Consider the following 16,208-nt stretch of genomic DNA (forward strand, 5'->3'; position numbering starts at 1 on the left):
AGGGCCAAAGACCAATAGGCAGGTCAGTGGACTTAGTTCTGGGCCCAGTCATGAGCAAGGAGATGTGAAAGAGAAGAAGAATCATGTTGGCCAGGATCCCAATGCCAAGTTCAGTATACACGGTGATTCTTATGTGAGTATTACTGTACGATTTGTTGTTTTTGCTCATCTTCCGGGGGGAAGAATAATATTGTGAACACCTCAGGAGAAAAATGAGAAAATTTCTTTTTGCAAATATGATCTTCATTAATCTCAACCAACACCACTGCCATCAGCAAAACAAAGAGTATTCTTCCAGATGTATCTTTGTTCCGCATGAAAACTCAATTCTGGTGCTGTGCACAGTGGTGCCTGAAATCCTAGTGTGTTGAGAGGCCAAGGCAAAAGGGTGAAGGGTGAAGTCAGTGTGGGCCTCTTAGTGAGATCCTGTCTCAAAATACACAGTAAAAGAGTCTGGGTGTAACTTGGTGGTGGTGCACTTACCACCAAGCAATCCCCAGCACAAAATCAAAAAAGCAAATAAAACCTGAATTTCACACCCTCCAGAACCCATCCGCACACTCTCCCTTGTGCCAACACCTCTCAGACTTGGTTGGATTTTATGTGCCATTGAGGCCTCTACAATGTCATACCTAATGATACTTCAGTGTTGATATTAAGAATTGCCAGCCAGACCTGGTGGTGCTCTCCTGTAATCCCAGCAGCTCAGGAGGCTGAGACAAAATAATAGTATGTTTGAGGCCAGGCTCAGCAATTCAGCAAGGACCTAAGCAACTTTGCAAGAGCCTTTCTAAAAAAATAAAATGGGCTGGTGATTTGGCCCATTACTAAGCATCACTGGGTTCAATACCTGGTACCAAAAAAAGAAGAACAAAAATATAAACAAAAAACAATTGTCATTTATCTTAGACTATTTCCTTCCCATTACCCCATTTCCAAAGTTTTCTGGAGCAAGACAGAGTTTTGCTTGATTTTCATGTGCTGATCTTGTATGTCAGGTACATAATAGGAGGTCTACAGTTTTGGTGAATTTGAGTGGGGTTGACTGCAGGAAACTGGAAATGAGACCTTCCAGCTGAAAAGTGTCCACAGATGGGACATACACCAAGTTAGTTCATGTCAGCTTCATGTTAATTCTAGCTTATTTACTGCCAGATCAAACAGTTGTAATATAGGAACAAGAAAATGTTGGTGTGAAGCCTGAACTCAGAATGGTTTGTAGAACCTGCCATATATAATAGCATCTACTCTACCACTACCTAATCCTGAGGTCCAGTCATCTCAGCTATCAACCTAAGTAGTCATGTTATGTATATCCTGGAAATATTATGTGTGAAAAAATTAAGGTGTGCTTACCAACCTCGGAAGTGTTTGTGGCACATAACGAACTCTCTAGAAATGTCAACTTCTATTTTTTTATTATTATATTATTGCTCATGAATGTGGCTTGGGAGAGTTAAGTCATTTTTTTTTACTAATACATCAACCCTGTTGCTGCCTGAAAAGAGAGGTTGGAAATTAGAAATTCTCACTGGGTTCAATGACGCATGCCTGTAATGCCAGCAACGTGGGAGACTGAGGCAGGAGGATTGCAAGTTCTAAGCCAGCTTCTGAAACTTTTAGCAAAGCTCTAAGCAACTCAGCATGACCCTGTCTCTAAATAAAATTTTAAAAAGGGCTCTGGATGTTGCTCAGTGGCTAAGTGCCCATAGGTTCAATTTTTGGTACAAAAAAAAAAAAAAAAGAAAGAAAGAAAAAAAGAAATTTCCTACATGGTAGAAATCTGCAATATCCCTTTTAGAGAACCCTGCCCAATGGAATTGTCTGATATGCCTGTATACATGTCACTGTATTTTAAATTCTAAAATCAGATTAATTAGCTTATGTTAGAACATTCCAGAAATAATACTAAGAGCATAGTTCATTTTTTCTTTTTCAATGCCTACAAGCAGAGTAGTAAATGGAACTGCAATTAAAATAGAACCATTTTTATTCCATTTTGTTTTTAATTAAAAGACCAATCCTGAAAGATGGGCTCTAAGATGTTATCTGTTACAAATGAAAGATGCCATTCCTCCAGATTGAAGAGGCCTATGCCTGAAATTTATGCTGAAAAATTTGGTGCATATTCTGCTGGGACAATAGTTCTTGTAGAGTGTGTGCATTTAATTAAATATCCTTGTGAGTGACATGGTATTCTAAAGTCTTCCCAGTCACATGGCAAAAAGGAATTATCATCTGAAAATCAAGCATATAAGGATAATTTATTTTATGGTTATGGTTCTATAATGTAAGATTCTAAGGGGAAGCAAAAATGTTAATCACTCTGAAACACTGAATACCATTTAAGAATTCAGACCTGAGGCAGGTATTTAGTTAAACCATTTGAAATGTGGACTCCCTGAAATAAAATTCTATAGCATTTTTAGAAAAGGGTAGCTGTAATAAGATTAATGGACCTTGTATTTGAAATTGTAATATATTTCTGGTTACATAAATTTTACAGCAATATTCCCATTGATTTGTAATTTCTTATATAAAATATGGCCTTGATTTCTTCTCATTCTCAATAAAGGGAAGTCAGTAAGAAAAAGAGGATAAAGGAGAAAAAAGTAGAGGTTTAAAAAAGTAATTACCTGGACTGGGGGTATAGCTCAGTTGGTAGAGTGCTTGCCTTGCAAGCACAAGGCCCTGGGTTCAATCCCCAGCACCTCAAAAAAAAAAAAAAAAAAAAAAGTAATTACCAAATAATGCGACAGTTTTCTCCATTCACTCATGCAACGTATTTGAGTTGGTCCCACAGTAATTCCAGGAACACATAGTAAAATACCAAAATTCCACTCATCTCTAAGCATTATGGTTCACAAAAATAATAACTTGAGACATATATGTACTGATAATGGCATAAGCCTGTTATTGATTGTTATTTCATGTAAGATAAAAAGTCCAGTGATCAAGTGTTCAAAGAATATTTTTAAAAATATATTTTTGGTACCAGGGATTGAATCCAGGGCTGTTTAACCACTGAGCCATATCCCCAATCCTTTTTATTTTTTACTTTGCGACAGAGTCTTCTTAAGTTGCTTAGGGCCTCATTAATTTGCTGACCTCAGCCTCGAACTTGCCTCAGCCTCCTGAACTTCTGGGTCAAACAATGATCTTAAATGGGTACACATTATCATTGAATAACTATCATTTAAAAATAGTTATAGAACTACATTCACTTATGTGATTCTGTGAAATACAAGTTTTCTTTAATTCAGTTTAAGTCATTTTGAAAACTTGAACTGTCACCAAATTCTACTGTGTGCATGTATGTATATGTAACAATGAATTACACAGTTATGTATAATTATAATATGTTGGGGGCTGTGCCATGTTGGCGGCGCCAGGATGGCGCCTGATCACATCGGCAGCAAGGAGGTTAATAGACATAAGCACACTCAGGTGATTTTCTCCTCCACGCACCCAACGTGTGCGCATGTGTTCTCGAGCACTAATTGCCTGCTGGGAGCCTCGCGCATAATCATTGCGTAAGAGGCGTGGCCCTGCTCTCCGCGTCCTGGAGGTGATATAAGCGTGGGCCGAGCGAGACAGACACTGCAGCCATAGGAAGTAGCCAGAGGGAAAAACAAGCGACAGCAGCCATTAGAAAAAAGCAGTAGCAGAAGACACGCGGTGCGGCAGTAACCAGAGAAGACACGCCACAGCAGCCATGAGCAGAAAAGCCAGAAGAAAGAACACAGCAGCGAGTAGGGGCAGCGGTGGAAGGCAGATCACGGAACGGAGAAAAGCCTGTCTTTCTTTCAAAGTTTCTCTCTTAAGCAAAGTTTCTTTCTCTCTGATAAGTGGGATCTCGCTCTCCTCTTAAAGCAAGTAAACCTCATTTCCTCTATCCTCTATAAATGAACAAGCAAGAAACAGTCTGTCTCTCTCTCCTCTCAAGGCAAGGAAACCTCATTTTCTCTATCCTCTATAAATGAACAAGCAAGAAACAGTCTGTCTCTCTCTCCTCTCAAGGCAAGTAAACCTCATTTTCTCTATCCTCTATAAGTAAATAAGCAAGAAAGCAGTGCTCTAAAGAGAAAGATAGAAGTGCCTCAGTTTCCACTCCAACACCCATAAGACCCGTGCAAGTTGTTGCTGCAGGCAGTTACAAATATTTTGGAACCGCAAAGAGCCAGCGACGATCATATACCAATAAAAATAAAATAATCAAAAACTTTAAATAAAGCAAAAGATTCAACTAATAAGAACATGAGCTGTAGAATTACTTGGAACTACAGAGCTCTTCAAGGACTACATTTTAATGACCTATAAATCAGGGCACCTTAATGGTATCTGTTGCAGTGTTACTTTAGAAACTCGTCCTGTCAACTCTGTAGTTTTAGGACAGTCAGGAGTGTAGAGATGCCATGGATTTGCAGTAATATTCAGAAAATCAAAGCTCTAGTGGAGCTTTAAAATGAATGGAAATTATTTTTTTCCTGGAGGTGAAAGTCCATCATAGCAAGAGGAAAAATTAGCCTCCTTTCTCAAGCACAGATCCAGGAAATTGGCATGATTTCATGTCACCATAAGCAGTACTTTTGCTTCCTCCAAGGGGAACCAGGCTACAGCATAGCACATATTTCTCTAGTCATCTCACTTGAACAATCAAATCACACTTATCTGTATCAATTAAATATGTTCCTCAAACATATGGCTTGAATTTATCTCAACATTATGTAATACAGAAGCAATTTAAAGAAATGTATATAACTAATTCTAGGTTAAAGAGTAATTTCAACAGGAAACGTTCTGTTAAATATGCCCCCTTTGTCAAACCAGGAAATGCTCTAGAAGTGTACCTTTTTATCTGTGTCTCATTAGGCTCTCACCTGGCTAGCACAGCACAGTCCAGGAGACCAGGGGACAGGACAGAAGCTCTCTGCCATCAGCAGAATACTACAGGATACCCTCCCTGAATCCCAGTCTTAGGAGTGTGCATGCTCAGATGGAATTTGAAGAGCCTATTTGTACACGGCAAGAGTTGATAGTGAGGGTTGGAAAGGAGATTCATTGTCATATGAATCAAGGTCTAAGCATAGTAAACATCATATCATTCTGCAGTTTTCATCATGTTGGATAGTACTGTGAAACATGACATCATGTCACTATGCCCAACAGATCTGGGTTTTATTTTAACTTTTAATTGGACTAATATTTGGACATAGACTTGGAGAACAATAGTATCATTCAATACATCTTTACATGGTTTGCTGATCACATTAGAGTAAGTAACATTTTAATTTTCTGAAATTTAAAATTTCTAAGTGTGAGTGGTTGGAAAACTCTTCCCCTCTACCTAAATATTCCTATGGAATTGCTTGTGGTAGACTCTAGAGACCTTATTCAGCTACATGACATGAGACCTGCTCACCCCAGCCCTGTGCTGTGCACAGGTGCCCCCACCCCTCCTCTCACCACACCTTCCACTGTCCTTTGCCAGCCTCTGCTGAGCCGCACTTTGTTGGGAGAAATCCTAGTTATTGGCTGGCAACTGTGAATGTCTCAAGTGTGTAAGGAAAACCTGCAGGGAGGAGCATTCCACTTCTCCTACCTAGGAAAGTAAACAACTGCCCCAAGTTGACTCAGGTTTACCAAGGGAACCCGTATAGGAACCTGGTGGTCTGATCCCCCATGACACATTGTGATTGGGCAAGAAGCCTATAAAATGTATAGCTGTTCCCACAATAAATGAGTTTGCAGTCTGCTCGCCACAAGCCTGTTTCCACCCAACTCCCAGAGTCTGGGTCTTGACTCTGTGCCCTTACCTGTGTATGAGCTAGCCTGGCACAACAGAGAAACTACAGCACTTCTGTGTAGAAAATATTTTTAGCTTCCATACATGAGTGAGGATATGCACAATCTGTGACAAAGGAAAATTCTTTACACCATTAGAGAAAAGATTCATCTTTTCCAAAATGTGACCAGGCAGAAAGACAACTTTATCCTTTCACTCATTTAGCATATTTGGGTCCATTCCCTGCAAATCCTTGGAAAGAAACTAGAAATATTTTACTCAAGGGCACATCTGTTGCATGTTTTGTGAATTGCACGTGATCACAGGCACCTGGCCCTGTTTTCTTTTTTGTCTTTGTATGTAAAAATGACATATAGATATTGATGAAGTTTAAAAGAATAAATTTCTATCTGTATTTCTATTCATCTGTATTTGTCTATCTATAATTCTTTATGACATTTTAGAGTGAAAATTTAAAATGATACTTAGGAAATTGTGTTCTTTTATGCTATTTCTGTAAAATGGAAACTTTGCTTCCATTGTGTTTAATTTATTTTAAAATTTGGGCCATACAAACCCATAGCATTATAAAACTTGTAGTAGCATGTTTTAATCACCTGTATTCAGATCATTAGAATTATGCTCAGTGTTACTTAAAAAAATCTAATCATGCATTATAAACATTTTGGAAAAAACAGGGATTAGAATAAGCCATGAATTTTCAATAACACTCAGACATTAAGACCACAGTTCATTGTTTTTAAAAAATAACCAGAAATCCTTATTTTCTGGAAGTGAAATTCCACAGTAGCAGTGATAAAAAATGAATATCCTTCCTGCAGAGCATGAGAGAGAGAGAGAGAGACAGAGCGAGCTAGAGCACACACTACTAATTACAAAAAGTAACCGTATTATAAGGGGAGATCACACATTTCTGGTGCTATCCAGCTGTGTTTGTGCCCAGTGGTGCTTAGTTACTGGGCTGCGTCCCCGGGCCCCTCCTTAGAGCCTTCCTACCTTGCTGAGACTTGTTTTGACATAGGCATACACCACAGTGCCTGGCTTTGTTCTAAAATTTAGATGACATACTAAAGTAATGGTAAGTCATATACATCAAATACATATAACATATTCACTTAAATATGTAATTTAAAGAAACATATAGCTATGTCTGTATTAATACCACCTCTTTAAAAAAAAAAGCATTCTGGTGAATAGAAGTCCTTCTTTACACAAGCTAAAAGTAATTATCTGACATGACCCCTCCTAACCATGAATCGTGCCTTAACATCTGTCTAGCACAGAAGAGTCTAGAGCTGGGGGAAAGATGAAAACTTCCTAACCTTCTTGCAGGGTGATAAAGCACCTCTTCAGTCAAGACTTTTAGCACTGCAATGGTACTTGGGGAAAACTTCCTGTTTCAAACAAAAACAATCACGTTTTATATGGGGGCAAGATGAAAAATTCCTGCCCTTAATGCAGGAATGATAAAGGGCCTCCTCAACCAAAACTTTTAGCACTGCAATGGTGCTTCAGGAAAACTTACTGTTTCAAAAAAAAAAAAAATCATGTTCAATAAACTAGAGAAAACAAACTGTCCTCAAGAAACTAGACCTTCCACAGGGAGAGATAGAAATACACTGCGTGCTTAGGGAAAGTTCAATTCATGGAAATCGAAACAATGTGTTATAACAGAAGCACCATACATGGTGGAACCACCACATCTGTGGACCAAAGAGGGTATGAGGAGGGGAGACAATATGCAAAGTTTCATTGAAATCCATTTGTGAAACTTTCTCAGAAAAGAAACTTCAATTTCAGCCATATTCAAACTGCACATGAGAGTACTCTAATGGAAATACATAAGGAGCTTTTACAGAAAACCTAGAGGAAGGTGCTCAGATGTTGGGGGTAGAGTAGGAATAAAAAAGACAAAGTACCCAGAGTTTCAAGGAAATCCAGTCATGCACTATCTGAGAAAACGATATACAGTTACAGCCTAACACTGCATGCACTTAGTGAAGTAACTTGAATTTCAGGTCTATTCATCCTGTACGTTAGAGTACTGCAACAGAAATACATAAGGGGCTTTCCTAGAAAACCTAGAGTTAGCGTGGTCAGAAGGTGGGGGCAGAGTGGGAATGAGAAAAAGAGAAAATGCCCAGGGTTTCATGGATGTCCAGTCCTGCATTAGCTCTCAAAAATCTATTTTATTGCAGCCAAACACTGCCTGCATACGGAAGGCTCAATTCGTGGAAATCGAAGCACTTTGTTATAACACTAGCACCATGCATTGTGGAATGACCACGTCTGTGGAGCAAAGTGGGTGTGTGGATGGGAGATGAAAGGCAAAGTTTCACTGAAATCCATTTGTGAAACTTTCTCAGAAAAACAACTTCAATTTCAGGCCAATTCAACCTGTACATTGGAGTACTGCAACAGAAATACATGAGGTGCTTTGGTGGAAAACCTTCAGGTAGAGTGCTCAGATGTTGGGGCAGAGTGGGAATGAGAAAGAGAAAATACACGGAGTGTCATGGAAATGCAGTCGTGCATTTGCTCAGAGTACACTATTGTATTGCAGCCCAGCACTAGGTGCATAGGGAAAGCTCAATTCCTGGAAAGAGAAACAGTATGTTATAACAGAAACCTCGTACATGGTGGACCCAGCACATCTGCAGTGCAGACTGGAAACACTAGCGGAGATGACAGTTTCATTGAAATCCATTCGTGAAATTTTCTCAGAAAAACAACTTCAATTTCAGGCCAATTCAACTTGTACATTGGAGTACTGTAACAGAATTACATAAGGGGCTTTTCTGGAAAACAAGAGGTAGAGTGCTCAGATGTTGCGGGCATATTTGGAATCAGAAAACAGAACATACCCAGAGTTACATGGAAATTCAGTCGTGCTTTTGCTCAAAAAACGCTATTCTGCAGCAGTCTAAAACTGCGTGCATATGGAAAGCTCAAATCAGGGAAATCGAATCAGTGTGTTATAACACAAGCACCGTGCATGGTGGAACCAGCACATCTGCGGAACAGAGAGGAAATGAGGAGTGAAGATGGCAGACAATGTGTCTTTGAAATCCATTTGTGAAACTTTCTCAGAAAAGCAACTTCAATTTCAACCCTATTCAACCTGCTCGTTAGAACACTGCAACATTAGAGGCTGCTGTGGAAAAACTCCAGGTAGAGTGTTCAGCTGTTGGGAACAGAGTAGGATTGAGAAAAAGAGAAAATACTCAGAGTGTCATGGAAATCCAGTCGTGCATTTGCTTAGAGTACACTATTCTATTGCAGCCTAGCACTAGGTGCATAGGGAAAGCTCAATTCCTGAAATCGAAACCGTATGTTATAACAGAGGCCTTGTACATGGTGGAACCACCACATCTGCGGAGCACAATGGGAATAAGTAGCAGAGATGACAGGCAAAGTTTCATTGAAATACATTTGTGAAACTTTCTCAGAAAAGCAACTTCAATTTCTACCCTATTCAAATTGCACGTTAGAGTACTGTAACGGAGATACATAAGGGGTTTTTCTAGAAAACCTTGAGGTACAGTGCTCAGTTGTTGGGGGCAGAGTGGGAATGAGAAAAAGAGAAAATACCCATAGTGTCATGGAAATGCAGTCGTGCATTTGCTGAGAGTACACTATGCTATTGCAGCCTAGCACTAGGTGCACAGAAAAGCTGAATTCCTGGGGATCGAAAGTTTGTCAGAACAGAAGCATTGTATATGGTGGAACCACCACATCTGCGGAGAAGAGTGGGAATCAGTAGCATAGATGGCAGGCAAACTTTTGTTGAAATCCATTCGTGAAACTTTCTCAGAAAAACAACTTCAATTTCACACCAATTCAACCTGTACATTGGAGTACTGTAACAAAATTACATAAGGGGCTTTACTGAAAAATAAGAGGTAGAGTGCTCAGATGTTGTGGGCATATTTGGAATCAGAAAACAGAACATACCCAGAGTTACATGGAAATTCTGTCGTGCTTTTGCTCAAAAAACGTTCTTTGGCTGCAGCCTAAAACAGCGTGCATATGGAGAGCTCAAATCAGGGAAATCGAATCAGTTTGTTATAACACAAGCACCGTGCATGGTGGAATGAGCACATCTCCGGAATTCAGTGGAAATGAGTGAAGATGGCAGGCAAAGTGTCATTGAAATCCGTTTGTGAAACTTTGTCAGAAAAGCAACTTCAATTTCTACCCTATTCAACCTGCAAGTTAGCGTGCTGCAACAGAAATACATAAGAGGCTTTTGTGGAAAACCTTCAGGTAGAGTGCTCAGATGTTGGGGACAGAGTGGGATTGAGAAAAAGAGAAAATACCCAGAGTGTCATGGAAATTCAGTCGTGCATTTGCTCAGAGTACACTATTCTATTGCAGCCTAGCACTAGGAACATAGGGAAAGCTGAATTCCTAGAAATCGAAACAGTATGTTATAACAGAAGCCTTGTACATGATGGAACCACCACATCTGTGGAGCAGAGTGGGAATCAGTAGAGGAGATGACAGGCAAAGTTTCATTGAAATCCAATCATGAAACTTTCTCAGTAAAACAACTTGAATTTCAGCCCTCTTCATCCTGTACATTAGAGTACTGCAACAGAAGCACATAAGGGGCTTTCCTAGAAATCCTAGAGTGCTCCAAAGTTTGTGGCAGAATGGGAATGAGAGAAAGAGAAAATGCCCCGAGTTTCTGGAAATCCAGTCCTGCATTTGGTCTGAATAATCTATTTTGTTGCAGCCTAACACTGCTTGCAAAGGAAAAGCTCAATTGATGGAAATCGAAGTGGTTTGTTGTAACACGCACCGAGCATGGTAGAACGACCACGTCTGTGGAGCAAAGTGGGTGTGTGAGGGGAGATGAAAGGCAAAGTTACATTGAAATGCATTCATGAAACTTTCTCAGAAAAACAACTTCAATTTCAGCCCAATTCAACATGTTCATTGAAGTACTGTAACAGAATTACATAAGGGCCTTTTCTGAAAAACAGGATGTAGAGTGCTCAAATGTTGCGGGCATAGTGGGAATCAGAAAAGAGAACATACCCAGAGTTACATGGAAATCCAGTCGTGCTTTTGCTCAAAAAACGCTATTCTGCTGCAGCCTGAAACTGCGTGCATACGGAAAGCTCTATTCATGGAAATCGAATCAGTTTTTTTTATAACACAAGCACCGTGCATGGTGGAACCACCACATCTGCGGAGCAGAGTGGGAATGAGGAGTGAAGATGGCAGGCAATGAGTCATTGAAATCCATTTGTGAAACTTTCTCAAACAACTTCATTTTCAGCTCTACTCAACCTGCACATTAAGTACTGCAACAGAAATACATAAGGGGCTTTTCTGGAAAACCTAGAGTTAGAGTGGTATGCAGTTGGGGGCAGAGTGGGAATGAGAAAAAGAGAAAATACACAAAGTGTCATGGAAGTCCAGTCCTTCATTTCTCTGAAAAATCTATTTTGTTGAAGGCTAAAACTGCGGGCATAGGGAAAGCTCAATTGATGGAATTCGAAGTAGTTTGTTATAACACAAGCACCGAGCATGGTAGAATGACCACGTCTCTTGAGCAAAGTGGGTGTGTGGAGGGGAGATGAAAGGCAAACTGTCATTGAAATCCATTTGTGAAACTTTCTCAGAAAAGCCACTTCAACTTCAGCTCTATTCAACCTGCACATTAGAGTACTGCAACAGAAATACATAAGGGGCTTTTCTATAAAACAGGTGGTAGAGTGCTCAGTTGTTGAGGGCAGAGTGGGAATCACAAAAGAGAAAATACCCAGAGTTTCATGGTGCTATTCAGCTGCAGACTAACTCTGCATACATAGGGAAAGCCCAATTCATGGAATTCAAAAGAGTTTGTTATAACAAAAGAACCATGCGTGGTAGAACCTCCACATCAGCGGATCCATGTGGGAATGAGGAGGGGAGATCACAGGCAAAGTTTCATTGAAATCCATTCATGAAACTTTCTCAGAACAGCCACTTCAATTTCAGCTCGATTCAACCTGCACGTTAGAGTACTGCAACAGAAATACATAGGGGCTTTTCTAGAAAACCTGGAGGCAGAGAGCTCAGATGTTGGGGTCAGAGTGGGAATGAGAAAAAGAGAAAACACTCAGAGTTTCATGTGATTGCAGTAGTGCATTTGACTGCAAGTCAACGGTTTTGACTTGCAGACTAACACAGTGTGCAAAGAGAAAGCTCACTTTATGGAAATCGATACTGTTTGTTATAACAGAAGCACCGTGCATGGTGGAACCAGCACATCTCCACAGCAAAGGGGGAGTGAGGAGGCGAGATGACAGGCAAAATTTCCTTGAAATCCATTGCAGAAACTTTCTAGAAAAGCTGCTTCAATTTCATCCCTATTCATCCTGTACGTTAGAGTACTACAACAGAAATACATAAGGGCTTTTGGTGGAAAACCTTCAGGTAGAGGGCTCAGATGTTGGGGGCCAAATGGGAATGAGAAAAAGAGAAAACACCTAGAGTTTCATGGAAATCCAGTCGTGCATTTGCTCAGGAAACACTATTGTTTCTCACTAAGACTGCATACACAGAGAAAGCTCAATTCCTGGAAATCGAAGCTGTTTGTTATAAGAGAGGCACCGCGTATGGTGGAACCACCACCTCTGTGGAGCCAAGTGCGTATGAGGAGGGGAGATGGCAGGCAAAGTTTCATTGAAATCCATTTGTGAAACTTTTTCAGAAAAGCAACTTCAATTTCAGCCCTATTCAACCTGCTCATTAGAGTACTGCAAGACAAATACATAAGGAGCTTTTCTAGAAATCCTGGAGGTAGAGTGCTCAGATGTTGGGAGTCAGAGTGGGAATGAGAGAAGGAGAAAATACCCAGAGTTTCATGTGCTTCTAGTCTTGCCTCTGCTCAGAAAACACTTTTCAGTTGTAGCATAACACTGCATGCATAGAGAAAGCTCAATTCATGGAAATCGATACTGTTTGGTATAACAGAAGCACCGTGCATGGTGGAACCACCACATCTGCGAAGCAAGTGGGAATGAGGAGGTGAGATGACAGGATGATGTTTCATTGAAATCTGTTGGTGATACGTTCTAAGAAAAGCACTTGAGGGGTTTCAAGATGGCGGACTAGAGGGTGGCTGCATTTCAAGTTGCTCCAGGACTCAGGATTCAAAAGAGGAGAAATTGAGAGACTTGGGACCAACTCAAAGCAGCCAGGTGAGTCTCTCCCATTGGGGAGGTGTCCCAGATGGGGCGGTAGTCCCAGAATACAGGGAACGTTGTGAAGTAGAGCTGCCCGGTGAGACACCCCTCCCCCCGCTGGAGCAGTGAACTCGGACAACTGGGAGCATCGTAGAGGAGGCCACTCAGCACAGCGCTGGGACTCGGAGCAACCACTGGGGCTCCGGGCGGCGGCCCAGAGGAGGGGCTGCGAGGAGAGGTGTTTGGACTCTGAGCAACCACTTCTGTACACCGGGACCTGCGTGGAGGAGGAGGAAGAGGAGGAGCAGTACGGTGAGGTGCTTGGACTTGGAGCGACTGCACCAGAGCTACGGGCGGTTGCCAGAGGAGGAGCTGCTCTGCGAGCTGTTTGGACTCGGAGCAACCATTCCTGAACACCAGGGCCTGCCCTGAGGAGGAGGAGGAGGAGCGTGGCTGCTTGGATTTGGAAGGACTATAACAGAGCTACAGGCGGTTGCCAGAGGAGGAGCTGCTTGGCGAGCTGTTTGGACTCAAAGCGACCGTTCCTGAACATCTGGGCCTGCCCAGAGGAGAAGGAGGAGGAGGAGCGCGGCGGGTCGCTTGGACTCGCAGTGACTGCGTTGGAGCTCCAGGCAGCTGCTCAGAGGAGGAGGCGAGTGGTGAGTTGTTTGGACTTAAAGCAACGGCTCCTGAACACTGAGGGGCTGCCTGGAGGAGGAGCGTGGTGGGTCTATTGGTCTCCAGTGGCCGCACCAGAGCTCCGGGCAGCTGCTCGGAGGAGGCGTACTCACGTGGACTCAGAGCGACTCAGAGTGACTCACAGTGACCGCTCCTGAACACCCGGGGGACTACCTGGAGGAGGAGGAACGGGGCGGGTCACTTGGACTTGAACAGTGACTGCCCAGGGCTATGGGTGGTTGGCGGGAGGAGGAGGCTCGCAGTGAGTTGCTTGGACTCCTAGTGACCGCACCGGAACACTGGGCAGCTGTTTGGAGGAGGAGGCGTGCAGCGGGTCTCTGGGATTCAGAACGATTGTACAGGGCCCCAGGTGGCTGCTCAGAGTAGGGGCCGCATAGCCAGGCAATTAGGTGCAGAGCAGGGTCCCAGGGAGGGGTGGGGGGAAGGGAAAAAATAACAGAATGAATCAAACAACATTACTCTATGTAAATTTATGATTACACAAACGGTATGCCTTTACACCATGTACAAACAGAGAAACAACATGTATCCCATTTGTTTACAATAAAAATAAAATAAAATAAAAATAAAAAAATTAAAAGAAAATATGAAAAAAAAAACAAAGAAAGAAAATAGGGATATTGTGTCTGCAACTAAATATAAATTTTTTAAAGTGACCAAATGATGATGACCAAGACCTCAGTCTCCCCTGGCTCACCCCATTGGGCTCAATGTGCACCTGCACTCCTGGTCCTGCACCCTGTCACCAGGACTGACCCTCTTCCCTCCCCCCAACCTGCCAGGCCACCTCTCCTCTATGTCTTATCCAACTTTTTTGCCACTGTGACTAAAGGACTCACCAGCACAACTTAAGGGAGACACAGTGTTGGGGTGTGGGTGTGGGTGTCCCCAGAAGCCCCCATGGAGACGGTGCAGAAAGGTTCAGAGGGGACACAATCGGGTCCTGAAAGCCTCAACCTGGTCAGTGCCTTGCTCCCTGGGGGATCCCCTGGGGGCTCCGGGTCGCACGTGGTGTGGTGAGGAGGTGGAACCGGGGCCTGGCTCTGGGGACACATGTGCATCTGGGAGTGGAGTCTCTCTCTGCTTCCTGGTCCCCATGGGAGCTGCTTCCCTGCACCACACTCTTCCTCCATGATGTTCAGCCTCCCCTCAGGCCCGAGGAATGGAGCTGGCCATCTGTGGACTGAGCCCTCAGCCACCATGAGCCCCAGATCCACTCTTCCTCCTCTGCAGTTGTGCTGGTGAGTCCTTTAGTCAGGATGGCCCCTACATAGCTGGGGCTCCTGCGTCTTTTTCTTTTGTTTTGTTTTCTTTTTTTTGTACCAGTTATGGTACCCAGGGGTGCTTAAGCACTGAACCATGTTCCAAGCCCTTTTAAATATTTTATTTAGAGACAGGATCTCCTAGAGTGGCTTAAGGGCCTCTCTAAGTTGCTGAGGCTGGCCTCCATCTTTCGATCCTCCTGCCTCAGCCTCCCAAACCACTGGGATTTCAGGCATGTACCACCACACCCAGTGAGTAGGTTGGATGGTGCTTGGTGATCTGCAGTGCACTGACTGTAGTCCTACTGCACACTGTTGTGACTTCATGGCAGGCAGGGTGGGCTTTCTCAGGTCCACCATATTTTCTATGCTCCCACTGGCCGCTGCCCCAAACTACTTCCCTCGTTCTCGGGGATCTACAAGAGCTAGGATGTGGGATGGTGCCCTGAGGGGAGTCCAGGAGGACCATGGGCTTAGGCGGAATAAACCCAGTCCTGCCAAAGCACAGGCGACATGGGTGCTCCAGGGAGACTGACCCCTTTGGTGTCCACCTGGAGGGTCTGTCCCTTCCCTCACAGGCCAGGGCCTGTAGATGAGCAACACAGGACCCAGCACCCTCCAGGTGCTGAACACAGTGCTCCAGGTCATGGGTTAGGCTGCCTGACCCTGGAGGAAGTCTGAATCCCACTCGGGATGAGGAGGGTGGAGAGGCATGGGGCACTAGGGAGGCTGTGGCCAGGTCAGTGGGCTGGTGGCAAGTGCCAGGATCCTGAGGCCGGCTGCATGCCAGCATCTGGGAACGGCTCTGGTACGCAGTGGAATCCCACACACCTTGTCCTGGTGGCTCCACCGCATCCCAGCTCTCCAAGGTCACCCCAAAGTGGCCGTGCGATGGCCCACTGGCCCTGGCCCTGCACACACCCCGGTCCATCCTCCTGCCCTGGCCTCAGACAGCACTGCCTTGTCCTGGTTTGGACCAGGAGAGCCAGGTGATCACAGATGGCAGTTGATCCTTGGCGTCTGAAGGACCCCTGAACTGAGGGCCTGCCCTGGACATGCAGTCCTGGACACGGTTCTGGGGCCCACAGGACCGTCCATGCCTGAGCACCGTTGGGGAGGGGCACTTGTAGCTATGTGTCCACGCTGCCTGGGTCCCTCTCGTGCAGGCTGCCTCTGCTCCCATGCACTTCACAGGCCCATCATTTGCTGGTCACTGCATCTGTGTGTGGCGTGGGCCTACATCCGAGGGAACATGGCACC

This window comes from Sciurus vulgaris (assembly GCF_902686455.1).
Source record: "Sciurus vulgaris genome assembly, chromosome: 18".
Classification (NCBI taxonomy): Eukaryota; Metazoa; Chordata; class Mammalia; order Rodentia; family Sciuridae; genus Sciurus; species Sciurus vulgaris.